The sequence below is a fragment of the Pinus tabuliformis genome, chromosome 2_2, assembly GCF_031772625.1.
Source record: "Pinus tabuliformis cultivar Carrire ecotype Pingquan chromosome 2_2, CPIR1, whole genome shotgun sequence".
NCBI lineage: Eukaryota > Viridiplantae > Streptophyta > Pinopsida > Pinales > Pinaceae > Pinus > Pinus tabuliformis.
In genome coordinates, this window is record NC_142300.1 from 687,857,737 (window position 1) to 687,883,703 (window position 25,967).

The 25,967-nt window shown below is 34.7% G+C and overlaps 1 pseudogene; it reads left to right on the forward strand.

Moving 5' to 3' along the window:
• Positions 1-22,301: 22,301 nt before the first annotated feature.
• Positions 22,302-24,288, forward strand: LOC149194532 (folate synthesis bifunctional protein, mitochondrial-like; annotated as a pseudogene).
• The last annotated feature ends 1,679 nt before the right edge of the window (positions 24,289-25,967 follow it).

Here is a 25,967-nt window from a genome sequence, read left to right on the forward strand (position 1 = left end):
CAAATAATTTGCCTTCTAGTTTAGTAGAGGAGGGAGACACATTTTTAGCAGGTTTGGAGGCTTTCTTCTTTGACCTTGCCATTCTTATCTAGGCTTTAAATACTTGACTTTTTTTTAAATCACTGACTGTTTCTTCAACAACACAAAAAAAACTTTGTGAAATATCTGAGTATTTTCCTGACTGAGCCTTCACTCTGCTTGAGAAGTTTTACTGCTGCAACAAGCTCCTCCCTTCAGCTTCTTTGTCACCTTCAAAGAGCCTAAGCCTGCTCTGATACCATTGTTGGGTATTTTTCATGGGAAAATACCAAAACCAAACAAACAAACAAACACCACAGAGCCAATGCTCTGTTTCCTTCTGCCACAGGATCTTTTTGCACAGGGAAGCTTTTAAAAAAAATCTCAGAACAGAGTATTACACAGCCATAAAAATCCTTGTATTCATTAAAATATAAAGCCTGAAACAACATTCATCCTCTTTCACTCAGAGGGATTTACCAAAAAAATTACATTCAGCCAACTTTGATACATATTCATCCTCTTTGCTGAGAGGGATTTACCAGAAACAACATTCAACCAAAACTCAGTTTTCACCCTGAGAATTTACTGAGCTGGGTTTACTGCTGTAAAACCCTTTTTACATTACTGCTGTGAAAAACACTTTACATATACTGCTGTAAAATAAATTCTCACTTACTGGTGTAAAAATCTTCTTTTACATACTCCTGAAAAAGAAATTTACACATGCTTACCAAGAAAAATTACATGCCTGCTCCCCTTCGTTTGGACAATATAAAAATTTACATTACAACCCTGATTTCTTGGGTTCGCACTGATGTGTGGTATATGCTCAGTGCTTCACTCGCAGCTCTTTTTCATTTTGCTCATTCACTCCAAAAAAATAAACACACATAAAAAAAACTAACTTAAAACATATGTGCTCCTCCCTATTTTTTCTCACACTGCTGTGCAAATATTTTCATTCTCACACCACTGAGTTACATTACAATGAGCAGCATTTCTTATGCACTACTGTGCATTTCTATAACAAAAGCATTCTTCATTTTGTTCGCACGAGATGTGCTTCACCCTTAGTTTTTCGCTGCTACTACATCTCTCGAATGGTCAACACAAAAGAAACGTATTCCATACACCTTATCTATGTTAACACAACAAAACGATTATAATATAGGCCGTATAAAAAAAACTTAAATGCTTTGCCAACCGGAGTAAATGATTTTAATTTCATGACGGCGGTCAACCCACATTGAACTTTACTCCACGCAATCCTTGATTTGATGCGAGCCCGTATGCAGCTTCAGGCGATCGACGACGGAGATTGATGAAGGCAATCCGACGGCGGTGATAAATATCGGGAGGCCTCATTATGCTGAACATTAGCACCTGAGAAATTACGTTTGCTTATGTATGGGGAGAGCCACGCGTCTGCCCCATATTCCATCGGGTTCAAAAATACGGAAACCACTCTCTGCAGGAAGGCGGTCCGAGAAATCTCAAGCTGGTTTGTGGTTTTGCTGCGTGGTTTGGGCGTTGGTACGACTGCTGAGTCGGCTGCCCACGTCCGCCTGCTGCCTGCAGTTGGAATTAACATTCCAACAATATATAGCTTTAAATTCAAATTATAGCTTTAAATTAAATTAGGTTAAATTATTATTATTAAAATGAAATAATAATTTATTAATATATATATTAATACAAATTAAATAATTAAATAAGAAATATATAATTTTGTATATAAAGTAATTCAGAATAACATTTATAAAATAAAAACTAAATACTGAGGAAAAACTATTTTGTCCTTTGATTTTATTTTAGCATGAAAAATTATCAATAGATATATGTTGTCGCCTGTTGTTTAACATACTTTATAAATGTTGTCTGTTGCAGACTGAAATAAATATGTGGTGGACTTTTTAATAAATTTAGACTAATGCCATCTCAATTTATACAATGGAATTTTTTGTTGTAAAGGAAACGAACTTAATACACAAAATAATATAAATAATTACCATAATAATACAAGTTCCATTTTTGTTGCAAAGGACACGGACTTAATATACACAATAATATAAATAATTACCATAATAATATGAGTTGTGGTTTTTTTAATTGATCACAAAAAAAAGATTTTACAATAATCTTTAGAGAAATATTTAAACTTTTTTCTACGGATCACTTACCTAAAATAACTTCACAAACAAACATTCTAAAAACTAAACTTTTACCAAAATATAACTTAACTCTAAATATTAAAAGCCAAAGCCTTTTAAATATTCAATACTCATTTATATTAGTTTAATAATATATATAACCCGTCACAATTTATGAAATCGTGAAAGAACAAACTTTAATCGAAACCTTTTTAACAGTTTGACTTCGGACTTTTACCAAAATATAACTTAACTCTAAATATTAAACCAGACAACCGGTGGCTTCTTGGAGGGATTTCGAGTGGCTTCGGTGAAATGGTAGAAAAGCGCTCTCTCTGCCTTGGCATCGACTGTTACATATCCAGAGTACTGTCGGAATTTGAAACCGGCCGGCTGCTCGGAGAGGTCTTGTGGCAGATAATCGGCTTTTTGCGAGTATTCGGAATCATTCTTGAACCTGGTTGATGCGCTTTCGTTTTCAGCTGGAGTATTCGGAATCATTCTTGAACCTGGTTGATGCGCTTTCGTTTTCAGCTGGAGCTAATCAGTCATATATTGGGTATTTAATGTCCTCAGAGCAGCACGCCACTTAGCTCGATAACACAGCAGCCGGCAAATATTATTTAATGACGAATTTGCCAGCTGCCAGGTTATCACGTTAAGTCGTGTGCTACTCTGAAGGCATTAAATACGCAATATATGGTTGGTTAGCTCTTTCCCTCGCTCTCCCGATTGGTAATTTTTATGATACGGCTTCTGCTTCCTATAGCTTTGCGCCACGACTGCAGTTTGCCACCTTGAGAGGTGAGCTGATGACAAGGAACGACCGCTGCCACCAAAAGAGTTGACAGAAGAAAAAACTGTATTCTCTGCATCTTGACAACCAACCAACCAACGATGGAAAATCCGAGGTTGTGTCATTGATCAGCATTACCAAGTAGAAACTAATCCAAGGAGAGGCCAGGTGCAGTGTTTATAGTTGGTGGAAAGAAGTCCGTTGAAAATCGGGGAGAAAGATAGAGTTCCAAAATCACGTATAGAGGACCACTACATAAACAAATAATTTAGTGTGTGATTTATGTAGTCGACAAATATGATTAACGCTGTCTTTTTGTTTTTCTGCAACGTTGAGAATATTCGATATTTTCCTAACAGCCACAAAGTATGTCTGTGTTGACAACTCATGATATTTGCAGATTATTTATACGCAAAGAAGTCTCAAGAAGCGTTAATTTGGTAATTATATCGTTATATGTCTCAAGATGCGTTAATTTGGTAATTATAGAGGTATCTCCAAAATTTAATTATAAATTGATTAAATTATAGTTTTAAATAAAATAAAATAATAGCTTTGCACTTCGCGTGCATGAAGTGTTGGTTGGGCTGCTTAGTTTACACGCCCCCGGTTGTAGTTCGATTTCTGCAGAGCTGCAGATGCTGTAGCGCATTTGTTTCTTGGAGTCTCCAGTGTTGTTTCATGTGACAGACTTTTCTGATGTGTATATGTAAAAAAAAAAAGTCTAAAAAAATTCAAATAAAAAAATTCAAATAATTCTAAAAAGAACTAGCTCCTTCCATTTTTTTAAAAAATTCCATTTTTTTAAAAAATAATAACTTTGAGTAATTTATATAGTTGAGTATCCCATAAGTGTTGAATAAGAGTTTTACAAAAAAATTGAACGTGTGAATAAAATTGTAGTTTCGAGTAGGGAAGAAAAGAGTAATTCTAGAAAATTTCTACGTTTAAATAATATAAGAGTTTTGGATTTATTTGGTTTTATATGGGTATATTCTGGTGAGATAATTTATTCACAGTTTAATTATTAATTTATTAAATTTCAGCTTTAAACAAAATAATAGTTTTTAGTCATTTATATAATTTGAACAAAATAATAGATTTGAGCCATTTAATTTGAATTTCTAATATTTTTTTATTTCTAATATTTTTTTAAAATTAAATAAAAATATATATGTATTTTCTTAAAATTGATTTTTATATTTCTATATAAAATAATATGATTTTTATATTTTTAAATAAAATAATAATTTTGAATCGGTAAGAAAGAGGTTTATTGTTTCAAGATGTAGAGATCTCGTATAGGCCACGGTCTGAACAAATCATTACTAACAAAGAGATTATATATGTACCACGACATGAACAAATAATTATTAACACGGCTTTATGCCATCGACAAATATTATAACGACAGCCTTTTTGTTTTCCTAGCAACGTTGAGAAGATTCCATACTGTTTGTACAGACAGAAAATGAACTTGTGCAAATCATTTGGTAGTGTTGCCCCACTAAGAAAAATAAATTATTAATTATTAATTAAAGTCAATAAGAAATTTTACAGTAGTTTAAACACAGTTTAAAGATGTGTTTATTTGGTTATTTTAAGGGTGGATTGCTTTGTAACCATTCATATTAAATTTAGTTGTTTATGAGAAAAAAATTGTAATTTTAATTAAAATAATAGATTTAAGTAGTTTGATTTATATACTGTGATGGCTTTGACAGATTATGATTTTTAAAAGTTGACAGATTATGATTTTTAAAATTTATTTATGAAAATTGATAAGAAACTTTGCATGAGTGTAAAGTTGTTATTATTTGATTATTTTATAGTTAGATTGTTTGGTAAGAATTTACCTAAAATTTAGTTGTGAATGGGAAAATTTGTTTTAAAAAATCTGATAGGTTTAAGTTGTTTAATTTATATAACATGGTGGTATTGAAAAAAAAATGATCTTTGAATTTGTTTTTACACAAATTGATAGGAAACTTCATAATAGTCTAAAGATGCATTTATTCCGTTATTTTTTATGGGCATATTATTTTGTAGGAATTTATACTAAATTTAGATTTGTATTGAAAAAATTGTAGTTTTAAATAAAATAAAAGATTTAGTTTATTATTTTATATAATGTGATGGGGTTGAAAAATCATGATATTTGCAATTATTTATGCAAGTTGATAGGAAACCTGGGAGGATTTTGCATTTATTTGGTTATTTTATGGCTTGATTCTTTTGTAAGAATTTATTAGAAATTTAGTTATGAATGAGAAAATTTTTAATTTTTGGGCCAAGAAGCTCTCTACAGCATAGTATAGGGAGATGTGTAAGATAAATGAGTAACAAAATATGTCAACATCTCCCCTCCATGATATGCCAACATTTTTCAAATGTGATGGAAAAAAATATATATTGTAATATCCCTAAAACCACTACAAATCATAAAACATAATATCAAAATTAAAATTCATGATGTGGTATTTAATATTTAGAATTGAATTTATTTACATCATTACAATACATATAATGCTAATATCACTAATATTTAAACCTCCTGGACTATATTGTAAGTTCAATTTTTTTAACCTAATTATGCCATAAGGCGTTCTCTTTGAAATCAACACCCTCCAGTTTTACCTGTCTTGCTATAATCCATCCAAAACCAAATATAACGCTAATTATGCGTTCTCTTCAAAATCAACACCCTCCAATCTTACCTGTCTTGCTATAATCCATCCGATTTGGTGTTAGACGATTCAAATGCTTGCACTTGTTGGATCAAAATTTCGTTATAATTGAATCAATATAGATGCTTTCTCCTTGAAACCAAATGAATAGCAAGAAGTGATTGCTACCGTTGGATCGGATGCTTTCTCCTTGAAACCATATGAATAGCAAGAAGATGCTGGATCCCCCGCATCGGAAACTGGCTCTTTCCCCGCTGAAGGAAGCATTCTTACTCTCTTCTTCGGCAAGCCCAAAAGATTCACACTGTTGGGTATTTTTGATGGGGAAAATACCAAAACCAAGATTCAAACTAAACACAGAGGCAATGCTCTGTTTTACCTCCACAGGATTTTTTATACACAGACAGCTTAAAAAAAATTTCACTGAGTAACAGAGGATTTCACCACCATAAAATATTTCTATTCATTAAAACAAAAAAAAAACTAATACATCCTCTTTTTCTGAGAGAGATTTACCACTGTAAAATCATTTTCATATTCACTGCTGTGAAAAACAACTTACTGCTGTAACAAAAGTTTACATGAGCTTACTGCTGTAAAACAAAATTTACATTCACTGGTGTGTAAAACAACTTACGCTCCACCATTTTCTTTATGCACTTGCAAAACCACACATGGTTTTCCTTCACCTCTGTTTTTCAATGCCCACACAAAAACATTACAACATATTTGTGCACTGCTGTGCATACACCCTCTGGTTCTTCTTACTGCCGTAAAAAACCAGTTTTCTCTTTACTCCCGTGCGCAATACATACCAAAAAAAATCAACACCCATAGCCATGTATAAAAAAACATAATAAAAAAAACTAACGAGGCCCATAACCATATTAAATGGCCTACACCTAAACTTACGTAAATGCATATATAAAAAAAATACAAATGGGACGTATGCCCATAACCATTTAAAACAGGCCTCCACCAAACAATTACGAACAGCATTAAAAGCCATGACTTTTCTTACACGGCGGTCAAACCATAGACCTTTTACTCCACGTAAAAATTGATTTGACGTGGGCCTGTGCACTTTCCGGAGATCGACGGTGAAGATTTCATGCCCAGATCACTTGGCTGATCCAACGAGGTTCGCACACCAACCTCGGGTAAAACAAACGAACTTTACTGTCCGGGGAAAATGGTTTTGGGGGGTTCGTACACTGGACGCGTGTCTCATGCTGAATGTGTTCGGAGGGCTCCAAGGAAAAACAGCCTTTGCCAAAAGGCGGTGCGAACAAGGTAGATGGTTTTGTTTGGTGGTTTTCGGCTGCATTGAAATTACACTTTTAACACTCCCCTTTAATTTCAACAGCTGGGCATTCTGTCATACCCAGACACTTCCTCAAAAATTCAAAGCTTTTCTGGTCCAGTGGCTTTGTCAAAATGTCTGCTACCTGTTCCTGAGTCCTGCAATGTTCTAAGACAATTTCTCCATTGTTCACTAACTCTCTGATGTAGTGAAACCTTGTGTCGATGTGTTTCGTTCTCTTATGAAACACTGAATTCTTTGACAAAGCAATAGCTGAGCTATTGTCACAAAAGACCACTGTCGCTTTTGCCTGCTCTTGGCCTAAGCTTCTCAACATTCTTCTCATCCATACTGCCTGACATGCTGCTGCTGTCGCTGCCACATACTCTGCCTCTGCTGTAGATAATGCTACAATGGACTGCTTCTTAGAAGCCCATGAGATGGCTCCTGAACCCATATTAAAAACATAACCGGAAGTGCTCTTCCGATCATCTACACTTCCAGCCCAATCGCTATCTGTGTACCCAACCAAATCTGAATGTTCTGAGGCATGATATAGAATTCCAAACATTTTGGTACCTTTGACATACCTCAAAATTCTCTTTGCTGCCTGCCAATGTGCCTCCTTTGGCCTCTCCATGAACCTGGAAATCAAACTAACAGCATACATAATATCAGGCCTAGTTGCTGTTAGATACATAAGGCTGCCCACAATGCTTTTATACAAGCTAGGATCAAAATCCTTGCTGCTGTCCTCTCTGCTGAGCTTTAATCCCATTACTGTGGGAGTGATAGCTGCCTTGCATTCTTCCATCTTAAATCTGCTCAAAATTTGATTTACATATCTTGCTTGAGATATAAAAATTCCTTTTTCATTTTGATCTACTTCTATGCCTAAGAAGTATCTCAAGAAACCCATATCAGTCATTTCAAATTCATCCTTCATGACTGATTTAAAATTCTTAATGAGCTGATCATCATTACCTGTGAAAATCACATCATCAACATACAAGACAACTATTAAAATCTTACCATCCTTTTCCTTGATGTAGACTGTGGGTTCTCCTTCACACTTGTCGAATTCATTATCCAATAGATATGAATCTATCCTGCTGTACCATGCTCTTGGCGCTTGCTTCAGCCCATAAAGAGCTTTCTTCAATTTGCACACTTTGTGCTCTTCTCCTTTCTTCTCATATCCGAGAGGTTGTTCCACATAGACCTCTTCCATTAACACTCCATTTAGGAATGCTGATTTCACATCCATTTGGTAGACTTTCCATTTGTTTTGTGCTGCTATGGACAGCACTGCTCTCACGGTTTCCATTCTTGCAACCGGGGCGAAAGTCTCCTCATAATCTCTCCCATACTGCTGCTTGTAGCCTTTGACAACCAGCCTTGCTTTATGCCTTTCAATCTTGCCTTCAGCATTGCTCTTGGTCTTGTAGACCCATTTCACACCAATGACTTCTTTGCCTTTTGGTAATTCAACCAAATCCCATGTTTTGTTTCTTTCTATGGCATTGATTTCCTCATCCATAGCTTCTATCCATTTCCTATCTTTAATAGCTTCTTCAAAATGGATAGGATCATCAACATGACAAAACAAGGCAAATAAGGAATTCATTCCTTCTTCATAAATTTCACTTAGATTTCTAAACTTCTTACCTCGTTCACTTGGTGTGTAAGTGCTTGAAGATGCACTTGAGTTTCCTCCTTGTGGTGTGCTTGGAGAAGCACTCTCATTGATCCTCAATGGTGTACCTTGCTGTTCTTGTGTTGGTGCTGCTGTTTGGGGATTCATTTCAGCCACCTCTTCTTCATCCTCATCATGAGACAAACAGTTTTTAACATTCACTGTTTTCTCTATGCTTCCATCCCAAGCTTCCTCTTCAATGAATTGAACATCCCTGCTGACAAAGAACTTCTTGGTAGATGGAATGTACAGCCTGTAGGCTTTGGATTCATCACTGTATCCAATGAAGATGCATTTCTCCCCTTTGCTGTCCAACTTCCTCCTTAGTTTATCTGGAATGTGTGCATAGGCCACACACCCAAAAACTCTCATGTGGGTGACTACTTGCTTTCTTCCACTCCATGCCTCTTCTGGCACTTTGTTCATGACTGCCTTTGTAGGACACCTGTTCAAAATATAAACTGCACAATGTACAGCTTCAGCCCAATATTCATTTGGCAAATGCTTTGCCTTCAACATGCTCCTTGCCATCTCCATGATGGTTCTGTTCTTCCTTTCAGCAACTCCATTTTGCTGTGGGGTGTACCGAGTTGTGAACTGTTTATGTATTCCATTTTCTCTACAAAACTTTAGGAATTCATTTGAGATATACTCACCTCCTCTATCAGTTCTCAATACTTTTATGTGCAGCCCGCTTTGGTTCTCCACAAGTGCTTTGAAGTTTTGGAATTTCTCAAAGACTTCACTTTTGTTCTTGAGGAAATATATCCAAGTCTTTCTTGTAAAATCATCAATGAATGTCAAGAAATATAGGCTGCCAGCTAATGATGGAGCTTGCATTGGTCCACACAAATCTGAGTGGATAATCTCTAAGGGTGTCTTTGCCCTTATGCTTTTACCTGATGGAAAACTTTCTCTGTGTTGTTTTCCCAATATGCAGCCTTCACATAGGCTGTCCGGTTTCTCTATCAATGGTAGTCCTCTTACCATTCCTTTCCTGCTTAACAAGTTTAGACCTCCAAAATTTAGATGCCCGAATCTCAAGTGCCATAACCAGTTCTCATCCTTTGGCACGCTTTGGAAGGCCTCTTGGGTGACTGCTGCCATTTCCCTTTTGTTTTTCATGTCTGCCCGGATCCGGAGAGGGAACATCCTGTTCCTTGTCATCTTCACTTCAGCAATGCATCTTTTGCTGGGTGGTATGTCCATGATGGTGCACACATCATTTACAAAGTAAACATTGTAACCCTTTTGGATAAGTTGTCCAACACTCAATAGGTTACATCTCATTCCGGGGACATAGTATACATCTGCTATGGTTTTCCTTTCTCCTTGTTTTGTAACTATTTTTACCTCCCCTTTTCCCATAACAGACACTTTACAATCAGTTCCTAGTGTGACCTCTGATTTCAAATTCTGATTTAAGGCTGAAAAGAGGGCTACATTCCCTGTCATATGGTTGCTGCAACCTGAGTCTAAAAACCATATGTCCTCACTATGTGTTTCAGCCATGTTACAAGCTAACAGGACATTTTCTTGACTGCTGTTTTCTCTTGTAACATTTGCATTTTGTCTGCTGTTCATATCATGCTGTTTCTTTCTACAATCACTAGCATAATGTCCATACTTTTTGCAATAATAGCATTGAACATTAGATTTATCATACCTTTGTCCTTGAGCCTGATACTGATCTCTTTGTTGGCTGCTGCCTTGACCTTGGTTCTGATTTGGATTGCTGCCTCTTCCTTGTACATTTGCTGGGCTGTTCCTTCCACCTCTGTTCTGGCTTCTGCCTCTTCCTCTTCGGTTTCCTCTTCCTTGACCCCTTCCTCTTCCAAAGGACATCTGGGTCTTGAAGGCTTGCTCAAGGGATGAGTTTTCATTCCTACTCAACCTCTGCTCATGAGTTATCAGTGATGCATGTAGCTCATCAACTGAATATTTTGAGAGATCCTTTGTCTCTTCAATGGTGGTGACTATGGCATCGAACCTTGAGGGTAAGACCCTCAATATTTTCTCCACTATTCTTCTATCTTCAATTGTTTCTCCATGAGTTCTCATTTGTGTGATTACACCAATAACATGAGTGAAGAATGAGTCAATGTTATCTGACTCCTTCATGTTCAAGTTTTCAAAATCCTTTCTCAGCATTTGCAATTTTGCTGTCTTTACTCTCTCCATGCCTTGATAGGCAGTCTTGAGGGTTTGCCATGCATTGTGTGATGTTGTAGCTGCTGCTATCCTTGGGAATATACTCTGGTCCACTGCTTGATACAACAAGACAATGGCTTTTGCATCCTTCTTCCTATTGAGCTTCAGCTGATCCTTCTCTCCCTGAGTTAGTGCATTGAACTCATTTTCATCTGCTGGTTCCTCAAACCCATATTCTACTAGTTCCCATATATCTTGAGCGATGAACAAAGCTCTCATGGTTATAGACCAGTAGTCATAGTTCTTCCCATTAAAGTGTGGGAGCTGGGTGTTGAACATACCCATGCTTGTGCTTGCCATTCCTTGCATCTTGAACTATGGTTTTAAATCTTTGACTGTGATTTTTTTTAAAAAAAAACTGACTGTCTTCTGCAATAACAAGAGAAATGCTTTTGGAGAATACCTGAATCTTTCGTTGTCTGAGTCTTCTAACTGCCTGAGAGGTTTTGCTGCAGCAACAACCTTCTCCCTTCAGCTTCTTTGTCTCCTACAAAGAGCCTAATCCTGCTCTGATACCACTGTTGGGTATTTTTGATGGGGAAAATACCAAAACCAAGATTCAAACTAAACACAGAGGCAATGCTCTGTTTTACCTCCACAGGATTTTTATACACAGACAGCTTAAAAAAAATTTCACTGAGTAACAGAGGATTTCACCACCATAAAATATTTCTATTCATTAAAACAAAAAAAAAACTAATACATCCTCTTTTTCTGAGAGAGATTTACCACTGTAAAATCATTTTCATATTCACTGCTGTGAAAAACAACTTACTGCTGTAACAAAAGTTTACATGAGCTTACTGCTGTAAAACAAAATTTACATTCACTGGTGTGTAAAACAACTTACGCTCCACCATTTTCTTTATGCACTTGCAAAACCACACATGGTTTTCCTTCACCTCTGTTTTTCAATGCCCACACAAAAACATTACAACATATTTGTGCACTGCTGTGCATACACCCTCTGGTTCTTCTTACTGCCGTAAAAAACCAGTTTTCTCTTTACTCCCGTGCGCAATACATACCAAAAAAAATCAACACACATAGCCATGTATAAAAAAACATAATAAAAAAAACTAACGAGGCCCATAACCATATTAAATGGCCTACACCTAAACTTACGTAAATGCATATATAAAAAAAATACAAATGGGACGTATGCCCATAACCATTTAAAACAGGCCTCCACCAAACAATTACGAACAGCATTAAAAGCCATGACTTTTCTTACACGGCGGTCAAACCATAGACCTTTTACTCCACGTAAAAATTGATTTGACGTGGGCCTGTGCACTTTCCGGAGATCGACGGTGAAGATTTCATGCCCAGATCACTTGGCTGATCCAACGAGGTTCGCACACCAACCTCGGGTAAAACAAACGAACTTTACTGTCCGGGGAAAATGGTTTTGGGGGGTTCGTACACTGGACGCGTGTCTCATGCTGAATGTGTTCGGAGGGCTCCAAGGAAAAACAGCCTTTGCCAAAAGGCGGTGCGAACAAGGTAGATGGTTTTGTTTGGTGGTTTTCGGCTGCGTTGAAATTACACTTTTAACAAACACGGCGGATCGAATCGCTTCGGTTGGCTTTCTGAATAGACTTGTGATTGCTTCGGTAGGTTTGTTTTTTGAACAGACTTGTGGTTTGGTTTTTTGAAAGGTCTCGTTCGACGTTTTTGTCATAAATATTTCTGCTTTCAGAAGTTTTGCAAATGGTTAAATGCTATATAAAATGTTATATAAAATGCCCGTTTCTTTGAAATCCAGCTAGGGAGTGTGAGTTTGTTTTTCACGGTCAATCACGAAATTCACTGCACGCCCTCTATGGAGCCGATTGCGGAGCTAGCCGATTGTAACGATCTTAGCCAAGCCAAAAGGTAGTAGATGTTTCAATGTAATGGTTATGACCCGTGGAGGCAAGAGTATATAAATAAAGTTCTGATATGTAGAAGGTGTTTAGCATCCTAAACATTGGGAATTAATCAATGTCTTCGTTGGAATTTATTTTGATTTTTAGAATAAGTTTGTCACTTTTAATTTTGTTAACTATTTTAATGCGTGACGATGCAAGTTCCTCACAATTCAATTAATGTTCATTTTACGCTTTCTGGCACGCCTAAATCAACTCCCACCAACAGGTTATTGGGATCAGTTCCATGGTTTTAATGATAATAATAATATAATGATAATGATGATTAGTATTTATTTAAATTAATATTTAGTTTATTATGTTTTAAATTATATACATAATTCATAAAAATTATGGATTTGGAGAAATATAATGATAATAATCATTACTATTTATTTAAATTAATAATCAGTTTATTATGTTTTAAATTATATACGTGACTCATTAGAATTATGGGTATCGAGAATTTTAAAAGATTGATGGGTCCAAGACATGTATATATAGGTTTTCGTGTTGTTTTTGTTTTTTGTTTTTTATTTTTTATTTTTTTAAATAAAATAGAGTAATTAATTTAAATTTTTGTTAATAATTAAGGTTGCTATTATTAGTCCCTGCCATCTGGCAATCGGCAGGGACTATTGTAATCGTTATAAGTCGACTTAGCATTAGTTTAGAGCTTTTAGTCCCTGTTATACTGCGCTTATACTAAAGTCTGGAATTCGGTAACCAAAGTCGGATTCGCCCCTTAACGTTTCCCATCTTATTTGGCCTCTTCCCGAGGCGGAAGAGGCCCGAACATAGGTTAACTTGCTATTTACGCGCAGTTTGATTATGCCTGACCGTTAACGGTTTCGTATTAATGCTAGCATTATTTGGCCTTTTTTCGAGCCGGAAAGAGGCGGAAAGGTTTATAACATAGGAACTAATGTCAGCGTTGTTGTAGCGTTAGTTAACATGTGGTGGATCTTCTGTACAAGCGGCTGTAGCGTTAGTTAACATGTGGTGGATCTTCTGGTACACGTGTTTTATGGTATACTGTTACCCTGCTTCATACGTTTCTCTGACCACTTCAGAAAAATCTATATCAGAAGTGCCCAGTAGTCGGTTTTCATTGGAATTTTGTGGAACGATGAAACCTGCTGGTAACTCAGTGAAACTCTGCCGTATCATTCACTGAATTGATCTCGGCCCGATACTGAACCCTGCCCACATCCATCCGGTTGTTCTGATGCCCACATCCTGTCGCTGTTCACATCATCCGGTTGTTGTGATGCCCACATCCTGTTGCTGTTCACATTGTGCTAAACAAACCTTACTAGTCTTTGTCAAACATTTTTTGTGTTTTTCAGATATTATCAGTAATTAGTTTTGCAATTTAATGCATTATCACTAGCTTACAGGCATGAAATTTCTTACCTGCGAATGCATTACTGCAATGCCTGTACCTGCTTTCCATCACATCATCCGGTTGTTGTGATGCCCACATCCTGTTGCTGTTCACATTGTGCTAAACAAACCTTACTAGTCTTTGTCAAACATTTTTTGTGTTTTTCAGATATTATCAGTAATTAGTTTTGCAATTTAATGCATTATCACTAGCTTACAGGCATGAAATTTCTTACCTGCGAATGCATTACTGCAATGCCTGTACCTGCTTTCCATCACATCATCCGGTTGTTGTGATGCCCACATCCTGTTGCTGTTCACATTGTGCTAAACAAACCTTACTAGTCTTTGTCAAACATTTTTTGTGTTTTTCAGATATTATCAGTAATTAGTTTTGCAATTTAATGCATTATCACTAGCTTACAGGCATGAAATTTCTTACCTGCGAATGCATTACTGCAATGCCTGTACCTGCTTTCCATCACATCATCCGGTTGTTGTGATGCCCACATCCTGTTGCTGTTCACATTGTGCTAAACAAACCTTACTAGTCTTTGTCAAACATTTTTTGTGTTTTTCAGATATTATCAGTAATTAGTTTTGCAATTTAATGCATTATCACTAGCTTACAGGCATGAAATTTCTTACCTGCGAATGCATTACTGCAATGCCTGTACCTGCTTTCCATCACATCATCCGGTTGTTGTGATGCCCACATCCTGTTGCTGTTCACATTGTGCTAAACAAACCTTACTAGTCTTTGTCAAACATTTTTTGTGTTTTTCAGATATTATCAGTAATTAGTTTTGCAATTTAATGCATTATCACTAGCTTACAGGCATGAAATTTCTTACCTGTGAATGCATTACTGCAATGCCTGTACCTGCTTTCCAAATTTCCTTTTCTTTTGGGCAGGAATAAACTGTTCTCTGTTTGTAAGAAAGAGGCTGAAGTACTTCTTCTGTAAAAACCAGATGAGAAAAAAAAAGGACAAATTCTTCGTACGATTTTGTCACGGTGGGGTAAGACTACTGTTCAGCTGCGGTAAGACTACTGTTCAGCTGCACATCTTTTTCAGAGCTCTGGAGCCCGTGGTCTTCTCCAAAAACTCTGGCTCGATGAGCCGAGAGGAAGCATTTGAGGTTGTGGAACACTGTAAAAACTTAGGACACTTACGACTTTGTAAGTGACACTTGCCATCCATGCAAGTGTGTTGGCCCGAAAAATAAACTTAAGTCACCAGTTTTGAACATCATGTCATATCACTAGACATTAAAATTTTTATTTTTTGCCAGCTGTCTATTTAAGAACTCGGTGTAAATGCATATAGTTAATTTTACTATGTACCTATCCTCCTCTACTAATGAGCAATGAGCATGGAAGCAGCGGCATATAAGCATGGAAGCAACTCGTTTTCACTGTGGTTTGCTTGGAAGGTCCACAGTTGCTGCTTACAAAATTTCAATTGCCGCAGTTTAGATTTAGTTCATCTGCTTATTGCTGAAGCTTGCATATCTTTACCCCTTTGAAGTAATATGAGGTGCTGCTGTGATCTGGTGGATGTTTCAAACTTAAAGGTCCTTCGGCATATTTGTGCCTTTCAGACCAGGGGTTACACTAAAACGTTGAGTTATATCCATGCCTGTCTTGACTGGCGAAATCATCATAGTACTCAGGTTATGGGCTAAATGATTTTCATCAACCTACAATCTGCACTTTTAAAATTCAGCTTAAATCAACCACCTTCTGGAATATAAACTTAATTATCTTTTTCATTTGTTTCAATGCTAGTAACCATGTCAGATGTTATTTATCAGTCGGTTAAAAATTATTGCTTCAAGCCTGTATTAGTCAGCAACTTTTGCAATTTAATGCATTATCACTAGCTTACAGGCATGAAATTTCTTACCTGTGAATGCATTACTGCAATGCCTGTACCTGCTTTCCAAATTTCCTTTTCTTTTGGGCAGGAATAAACTGTTCTCTGTTTGTAAGAAAGAGGCTGAAGTACTTCTTCTGTAAAAACCAGATGAGAAAAAAAAAGGACAAATTCTTCGTACGATTTTGTCACGGTGGGGTAAGACTACTGTTCAGCTGCGGTAAGACTACTGTTCAACTGCACATCTTTTTCAGAGCTCTGGAGCCCGTGGTCTTCTCCAAAAACTCTGGCTCGATGAGCCGAGAGGAAGCATTTGAGGTTGTGGAACACTGTAAAAACTTAGGACACTTACGACTTTGTAAGTGACACTTGCCATCCATGCAAGTGTGTTGACCCGAAAAATAAACTTAAGTCACCAGTTTTGAACATCGTTTCATATCACTAGACATTAAAATTTTTATTTTTTGCCAGCTGTCTATTTAAGAACTCGGTGTAAATGCATATAGTTAATTTTACTATGTACCTATCCTCCTCTACTAATGAGCAATGAGCATGGAAGCAGCGACATATAAGCATGGAAGCAACTCGTTTTCACTGTGGTTTGCTTGGAAGGTCCACAGTTGCTGCTTACAAAATTTCAATTGCCGCAGTTTAGATTTAGTTCATCTGCTTATTGCTGAAGCTTGCATATCTTTACCCCTTTGAAGTAATATGAGGCACTGCTGTGATCTGGTGGATGTTTCAAACTTAAAGGTCCTTCGCATATTTGTGCCTTTCAGACCAGGGGTTACACTAAAACGTTGAGTTATATCCATGCCTGTCTTGACTGGCGAAATCATCATAGTACTCAGGTTATGGGCTAAATGATTTTCATCATCCTACAATCTGCACTTTTAAAATTCAGCTTAAATCAACCACCTTCTGGAATATAAACTTAATTATCTTTTTCATTTGTTTCAATGCTAGTAACCATGTCAGATGTTATTTATCAGTCGGTTAAAAATTATTGCTTCAAGCCTGTATTAGTCAGCAACTATTATTTAGTTCAGAATGATCAATCTGATTTTCATCGCACTATTATATTTCTCACTACAACATTAAAATGGAATGCGAGATTCTTAACTTGGATTTGGTCCATGAATAGATGCATTCACTGAAACAACGATAATTAGACGGAATGCTGGCAAATCAACAGAAATTTAGTTATTCACTGTAAAGGTCATCTCTTACTCTTGGGCTTTTAATTGATCTATGGAGGTGCACTTGAGCATTTCATCTGCAAACAAACAAAGACAGTTGATTCCCCAATACGATAGCAATTCAAATTAAAATACAATTCTCTGCAATATGATTTGGTTTTCAATTTATATTTATAATGAATCCGTTTGTCTTGAATTTGAAGATGATTTCTGCTTACCACTTTCTTGCATTCATTCTCTTTTCACTCTTATTGGTAACGAAGGATCCCTCGCTTGGGTGTAGAGAAATATATTCTGGATGTAAGTAGTCATCTTTAATTTGCCAATAAATCTCTCTAAAATTATTCCTAAAATAAATTTGTAGGGGACCTTTAAGGGCCTCTTCCATGACAGCAAAGACACAGGAGATCTTTAAGTGTCTCTGCCATAAGAGCAAAGACACTTAAGGCAGCCTATTCTTCTTTTTGTTTCCTAGTTACATTCTAATGTTTAAATTTGATATGATTCCTGGCTTGATTAGTGTCCTCTCATGTTCTACATCCTCTGCATTTCAACATAGTCCAAAGAAACAGGTTGATTTCCACCCTCAGCGAGCCCACTAGCTTGAATCTGTAACTGTGTCTTTAGAACCTCTGGTTTACATGGAGTATTAAAGTCAGGTACTCCAATCTTTTAAATTTCTAGCAATGTCATGTATTCCAACCTTTATATTTTTAGCTAAGGTTAGTTGACAAGAATAAGCAGCTGCCACTAACAATCTGAAGACAATAATGAACTCTTCATCAATATTAATTCTAGTAAGAAGTTATTACTAATGCTTTCCAGTCAACGTGTTTTTCAATTGCTCGGGTACCATCTAGCTCAAGATAAAATCCAAGAACAGAGTACATAGATGTAATTCAAACCAACAAGAAGCTCCATGATAGTGGACTCTGTCTTTAACTGATCTGCATAATAAAGTGTTTGCAGCAGGGGAACAATGGCTTGACCTTTCCTTAAGTTTATATTCAGGCTTCTCGATTTCAGTAATTTGACCTTCAGGGAGTCCTATGATCAATAACCTTTCTTAGCTTTCTTTGACTCAAAAAGAAATTTAGCAACCTGGGTTCTGATTCTAGCCAGCTCAAGAAGCATCAAACTTCAGACTCATAGCTCCCTTTATTTTTGTATATGTCTGACTTTGTCCTTAGCCTATAAGACCAGAACACTGTTTCATTCATCAGTCCTACAGATCATGAGGTTTAAGAACAATTTAGATAAAATTCCGGGTTGACATCTACCTTCACTGACATTTGGCGCTCTAGATCTCATTCTAGGGTTTCACAAATCCTTGGGACCAAGACAGGTCTGAGAGTCTTGTCTTCTTACATGGTCCAAAGCAATTGGCATATCTTAGAACTCTTCTTTGAAAACAATCCCCTGTTCCGCAATCAATCTAGCAAACAGTAAACCTGCCTTCAAGCTAACTTCCAGTTCCTTCAGTGTCAGTTCTAAGTTCAACAAAACTTGATCATGTAAATTTTAAACATTGAATCATCTCTTTTGGAAGAATGATACCATTCCCATAGCCTAATGTGGCATCAGCTCTGTTACGAGTAAGCCTTCCGTTACAAGCTTACCTTTGAATCATTTGTTTGTTCGTTCTGCTTCATCATTGTGAAATGATTCTACACCTTGTTCTTCTGAAGCCAGGCATCAAGATTCACGCTCTATTGGCAGATTTACTTTATACTCTAGGATTCGTTGGAAGATTGAGTTCCAGTAGCTGAATCATAAATGGAAACATGGGTTTTGAGTTCCAGTAGTGGACCAGAACACTGTTTCATTCATCAATCCCCTGTTTCAGCAATGCTTTTATATAGCATAATCGTTGAACTAAATCATTATTACCCAAAACTACAATAAAGTTCCATTTGTGGACCAGAACACTGTTTCATTCATCAATCCCCTGTTTCAGCAATGCTTTAATATAGCATAATCGTTGAACTAAATCATTATTACTCAAAACCACAATACAAACTATTGGACACTAGCAGGGACTTGCTGCTTCGCAACTCGCCTTGTTTGAAATTAAAATTGGTTATACTTATTCATATTTTCTTTGAAGATCCAACTATATTAAATAGATTTTTTGAATTGATTGATAAGGATTTTGATAATTATACTTTGAATTTTATCTATTATTTTAATAACTAAATTTAGTTTGCTTAAAAATTCTATATAAATATATTTTGATTATTTTTGACATATAAATTGATTTTCTATTGATTTTTGGAATAATTAATTAATTTATAAAAATTAAAAATATAATTTTAATTTTTAATAAAAAATAATTTATTTCTCCATCATCCACATTTATATTCATTTTGTAATTTGAATATTTATAATATAAAATAAAAATAAAAATTATTTAATTATTCCACAATTAACTTAAAATAATTATTTAATATTAACTTTTTGAATTTATTTCACAACTCTAATTTACTAAGTGAATAAGTATTTTCAATGTTGATGTTATGACTAGGATTAGATTTGTTATTAGTATAATATTTTCATGTGAATTGTAAAGTTAATATTTTGATTTATTATTTTGGAAAGTGATTTCAAATTTTTAATTTTGAAATAAAGAAATCAATTTAAATCTTTGTTGATAATTAAAGGGAGCGCTATTTGAAATTAAATCCAACTATATTAAATAAATTTCTTCAACTTATTAAATAAATAGATAAAGAAGAATTGTTGGTTTGGAGAATTTTAATAGTTTAGTGATGATTAATAAAGAAATTAAAATTAGTTATAATCATTTATATTTTCTATTAAATATCCAACTATTTTAAATAAATTTCTTAACTTATTAAATAAATAGATAGAGAAGAATTGTTGGTTTGCAGAATTTTAATAGTTTGGGAGTGATGATTAATAAAGAAATTAAAATTAGTTATAATCATTTATATTTTCTGTTAAATATCCAACTATTTTAAATAAATTTCTTCAACTTATGAAATAAATAGATAGAGAAGAATTGTTGGTTTGCATAATTTTAATCGTTTGGGAGTGATGATGATTAAAGATTCCAATTTGAAATTAGTTATAATCAATTATTTTTAATACATTTCTTCAACTTATTAAATAAATAGAATTAGTGATGATTAATAAAGAAATTAAAATTAGTTATAATCATTTATATTTTCTGTTAAATATCCAACTATTTTAAATAAATTTCTTCAGCGTATGAAATAAATAGATAGAGAAGAATTGTTGGTTTGCATAATTTTAATTGTTTGGGAGCGATGATGATTAAAGATTCAGATTTAAAATTAGTTATAATCAATTATTTTAAATACATTTCTTCGACTTATTAAATAAATAGAATTGTTGGTTTGCAGAATTGTTGGTTTTAATCATTTGGGAATGATGATTAATAAAGATTCTGATTTAAAATCAGTTATAATCATTTATACTTTCTGTTAAATATCCAACTATTTTAAATAAATTTCTTCAACTTATTAAATAAATAGATAGAGAAGAATTGTTGGTTTGGAGAATTTTAGTAGTTTGGGAGTGATGATTAATAAAGATTCTGATAATGACAATTTGAATTTTATCCATTTTTTGGATAACTAAACTTAGATTGCTTAAAAAGGCAACTTGGTTGTTTGTTTGTTTGTTTGTTTGTTTTTCATCTAAGTACATAAGGTTTTGGATTTTGAAGCATACTATAAGGATTATGTATACATTTTTGGAGTATTAAATTTCTTCAACTTATTAAATAAATAGATAGAGAAGAATTGTTGGTTTGGAGAATTTTAATGTGGGATATTTATTTTGATCAAAATTGAATTTTTTTTGTTATCAATAATATATTTTAAATGTTGCATTTCATTTCAATTATATATATATATATATATATATATATATATATATATATATATATATATATATATATATATAGATATAGATACTTAAATGAATTACACATTTCTCTCTTTGTAGAAAATCTCTAAATTATTTTACTTTTAATTCTTTCTTTCTTTGAGTGTATAAATATATAAAGTTGATATAAATTATGTTACTTAAGATAGACATCAAAATATGTATATCCATTTCTATTGCATTTTAACTAAACTAATCAAGTATGTATACTCTAACCAACATTGTTTTTTATTTATAGTTATTTTATTTTTATTTTAAAATGAGTGTAACCAAATGTGTATATTCATTTAACCAAATATCCATTTCTATTAGATTTTAACTAAAACTAATCAAGTACGTATACTCTAACAAACATTTTTTTTTATTTATAGTTATTTTATTTTTATTTTAAAATGAACATGTGCCAATTTCACATTGAGCATGGATGAAATGACACATTTCTCTCGGACTAAGTATTACAAAGCCTTCCCTTATTGTAACTTTCTTAACATTATCAAACAACCCCATATTTAAGAGTACAGGTCTTCCACACTTATTTTTCAAAATTTATAATCTTTAATCTCTTATAAACTATATGACTTACATTAAAAATTTATATTTTATTTAAGTGATTAATATATTTTCAAATACACATTAATATTACTCAAGATACTACTTAAGATTTTACAATGGGATATTTTACTTGATCAAAATTGAATATTTTTCTGAGATTAATTCAAATGTTTAAAACTATTTTAATGGTAAAAAATTCATTTTTCAAGAGATTTATATAATATATACATATATGTATAGTTGACATTAAATATTTTATTTAATATGGATATTAAAATATTTTATCTAATATGGGAATTAAAACATTTCATAGACTATTTTTCTTGTATTAAAATTTTATACTTTATTTAAGTTGTTAACATATTTTCAAATACATATTAATATTAATTTTTGGCAACCTCTATCCTTATATCTTGCAAGTTATTTCAACAAGTCAAGTTGCCAAAATTATGAGCAATACAAAGAACAAAAAGTAAAGAACGTTAAGTGCCCGAGGAAAGCATAATTTTTGGAAAAAGGAAAGATTTTTATTACAGAGATTCAGATTGATAGATTAAATTATGGATACTCGGGGCACAATGGATGCAATGGGTTTGGAATCTAAAGCTATGGAAACTTGGATGTTTTTCCGTGGGGTTCCCAGAATGCTGGTAAGTCTTCTCCCTCATAATAAATTCATTTCTTTCATTAATTTCCCTTCCATGTGATTTTATTTGTTGGGCATTTGTATATTTTGTATAAGATAGGAACCACTTCCAAGTTTCATTAATCACCAAACAGTAATATCAAGATAAATTTCAAAATTAGAATCTAAGCAATAGAACCTCTTCCACATGCAGGCTTATATCAAATTCATTCTCTATGCTAGAGCCTCTTGCGGTAGAGGCGCACACACTCTTCCTGTATGTATGCACTAGACATTAGCATTGAATTTCACCTACGCGTTAGGCAGTTCATCTAAGCTAATGCAAATGGGAAAATAAACCATTTTCATGAATCCTTCATTGAAATAGTTGTCTCTGGGTCTATCTTTTGCAGCTTTGGGTGAGTTTCTTATTCTTGGGATTCCTTTGCATACTCATCAGCCTTTGAATCTTGCATTGAAGTTCACTCCCTGGAGGTAGTGGTCATTGCCTTGGGCAGCAATGTTGTCAGCGGAGTTGAAAATTTGAATAGAGCTTTGAGCATGATGGGGAAAGCTGGTGTATATATTAAAAAGAATGCAAAATTATACCAGACCACACCTGAATATGTAACTGATCAACCTTGCTTCCTTAACTCTGCAATAAGGGCAATCAAAAAACTGGGTCTACATGCTTTCTTGACAGTTCTGAAAGGAATTAAAAATGGATTAGGCCTGCATATATAACTGATCAACCTTGCTTCCTTAACTCTGCAATAAGGGCAATCACAAAACTTGGTCCGCATGCTTTGTTGACAGTTCTGAAAGAAATTAAAAAGGGATTAGGTCGGACTGAGGGCATAAGGTATGGGCCTCGGCCTATTGATTTGGAAATTTTATTCTATGGAAAGCTCAAGGTTTCATCGATACCCCATCAGAATTTGTGGGAGCGACCCTTTGTTCCTACTCTGCTTGTAGACCTTCTTGGATTGGTAGCTAACAACGACACTGTTTCCTGTTGGCACACCTTGTCGGGAAGAAATGGTAGCATATTTGAGGCATGGGAGAAACTTGGAGGGGAAGACCTTATGGGACGAGAGGGAATGAAGAGATTTTTTCCCATTGGAAATGAGTTATTGGATTGGTCGAGAAAAACTCATGTCATGGGTGTTTTAAATTTAACACCAGATAGTTTTAGTGATGGAGGACGGTACACGTCTGTAGAGAATGCAGTTGATCAGGTTAGATGGATAATATCTGAAGGAGCGGATATGATTGACATTGGAGCACAGTCAACCAGGCCAACAGCATTAAGCATTTCAACAGAGGAGGAATTGTCTTGGCTTTTGCTAGTTTTAGAAGCAGTTGTGCAGATTCCTGAAGCTGAAGGTAAAATCCTATCAGTAGATACTTTCGATGCTAAAGTTGCATCTGAGACAGTAAGAAATGGAGCCCATGTTGTGAACAATATATATGGATGTCATTTGTATCCCAACATGTTTTCTATAGTTGTCGATCTCTTTTTCCCTTATATCTTAATGCATATGAGGGGGGAACTATCAACAATACAAAACGATGAAAATACAACCTATGGGGATGTATGTAAAGAAGCCTCTAATGAGTTATGGTTACAGATAAAGAATGAAAAATCGTTTGGTATACCTGCATAGAGAATTATAACAGACCCTGTTATTGGTTTCTCTAAGATGCTTGACCAGAACTTGGAACTTGTTAGGGGTCTATCACCTATTCGATAAGGACTTGCAGCCAATAGTGTGGTTGCTTCTCATGGGCCTATTTTAATTAGACCCTCCCGAAAAAGTTCTTTGGGAAAAATATCACTACTCCCTACATTGGCTAGGAGAGCCAACATATCTATCTTCAATCCTATTTCAAGAGGCTCTACATCTTTTTTAAAAATGCCAACCTTGCTTGAACTCTAAACTGCTAGTCCTGATCCGAAACCTGTGAATTTACCCAATTGCTTTGAAGTTGCATGACATTTTCATTCCATGAAAGGAGATGCCCGTCAATCTTATGGCATCCAAAATGCTTCTACCAGCCTGTTTGACCATCCAGTTAGCTGTCTCCAAAGATAAACCCTTTCCAAAGATAAAAGCATTCAAGTCTTTGTTGGTTATAGTCTTGAAATTGTCATAGTTATGATTTAATTTTGAGTTTGAAATTGATACCGTTGTGTCTCATATCACCATCTGTTGCACATGATTAATGTTTAATCTGTTATGAAAAGGCATTTGCAATATTGAGTTGTTTTTTCATTTCAGGTTTGATGAAGGCCTTAAAATGTTTGTTGAAATTGTCATGTGCTATCCTTTCCTTAAAGAACATCCTTTCAACTCGTCAATACTACTTGTCTAGAAGTGCTGAATGAGGAAAGAATTTGGCAGAGTCCTAGTGCCTTTAGACAACAATATATTTTAATTTGACATAGCTTGGAAGTCTATTGATAGAATTTGGGGCACGTTTCTAGATATGTTCCAAACTAGATTTTATTTTGTTTAAGATTTGGTCTTTGGATGTTTGGTACTTGCCATTTGTAGTTATTTAATTACTCATATCCTAAGTATTCAAGAGAAACTGGATAGCACTTGAATGGAAAGATTCAGTTAACTAGTCATAGTTGCATGTTTCGAGGCAAATCCAAAGGATATTTGGGGTTTCTAATTCATCTGAAATTGTGCATTGCTAAATATATTAATATTTGGAATTATTGTTGGTACTTTCCATTCTTATTTTTTGAACTTGTCATATCCTAAAAATTTAAGAGCGACTGGATACCGCTCATAGTTTTAAAAACTGGAATCGGGTTTTGAAAATGTCACCTATCTAACCAAGTTCTGAACTGGAACCTAAAGGGATTTTCTACCGGTTGTTATTTGGGCCTATTTGACCGACCGGTTTGGCCAATTTCTAGTTTAGACTAGACGGTTTTTAAAACTATGATACTGCTTGAATAGGAAAGTTCAATGATCAGTCATATTTGCATGCTTGGAGGCATATTGTGAGGGAATTTTTGGATTTTCAATGTGTCTGAAACTGTGGATTTCTAAACATAATTTAATTTATTTCAAAACTCCACATGTTAAACTCTAAAAGGTTAATATGATGAACTATGGAAATCTGCATTCTCAAATATTTGAAATTGTTGCTCATAAGTAGATAAACATTTTGCTTGCAAAGCACTAAGCATTACTTTTAAACTATAGATATGATGTGGGGCAATGCATTGCTATTATCATCATCTACTGTTCATAACTAATCAGAGGGATATACATGCCATATGTATGCAGTTTGCTCCACTTATAGATATAAGACTCAAAGTGGAGCAAACTGCATACATATGGCGTGTATATCCCTCTGATTAGTTATGAATAGTAGATGATGATAATAGCAATGCATTGCCCCACAACATATCTATAATTTATGGAAGGATATTACCTAGGAGATGCTCCTAGATAATGCATTCTCTTGCTCACGAGTCATTGTTAAATATTTTCTCCAATTTTGGGATTGGTTTTGTAGGTTCTTAAATTTTCTGATATGGTAGGTGGTGAAACATTCGATCCATCATTTTTTGGGTATGCATATGGAGTTGTATAGG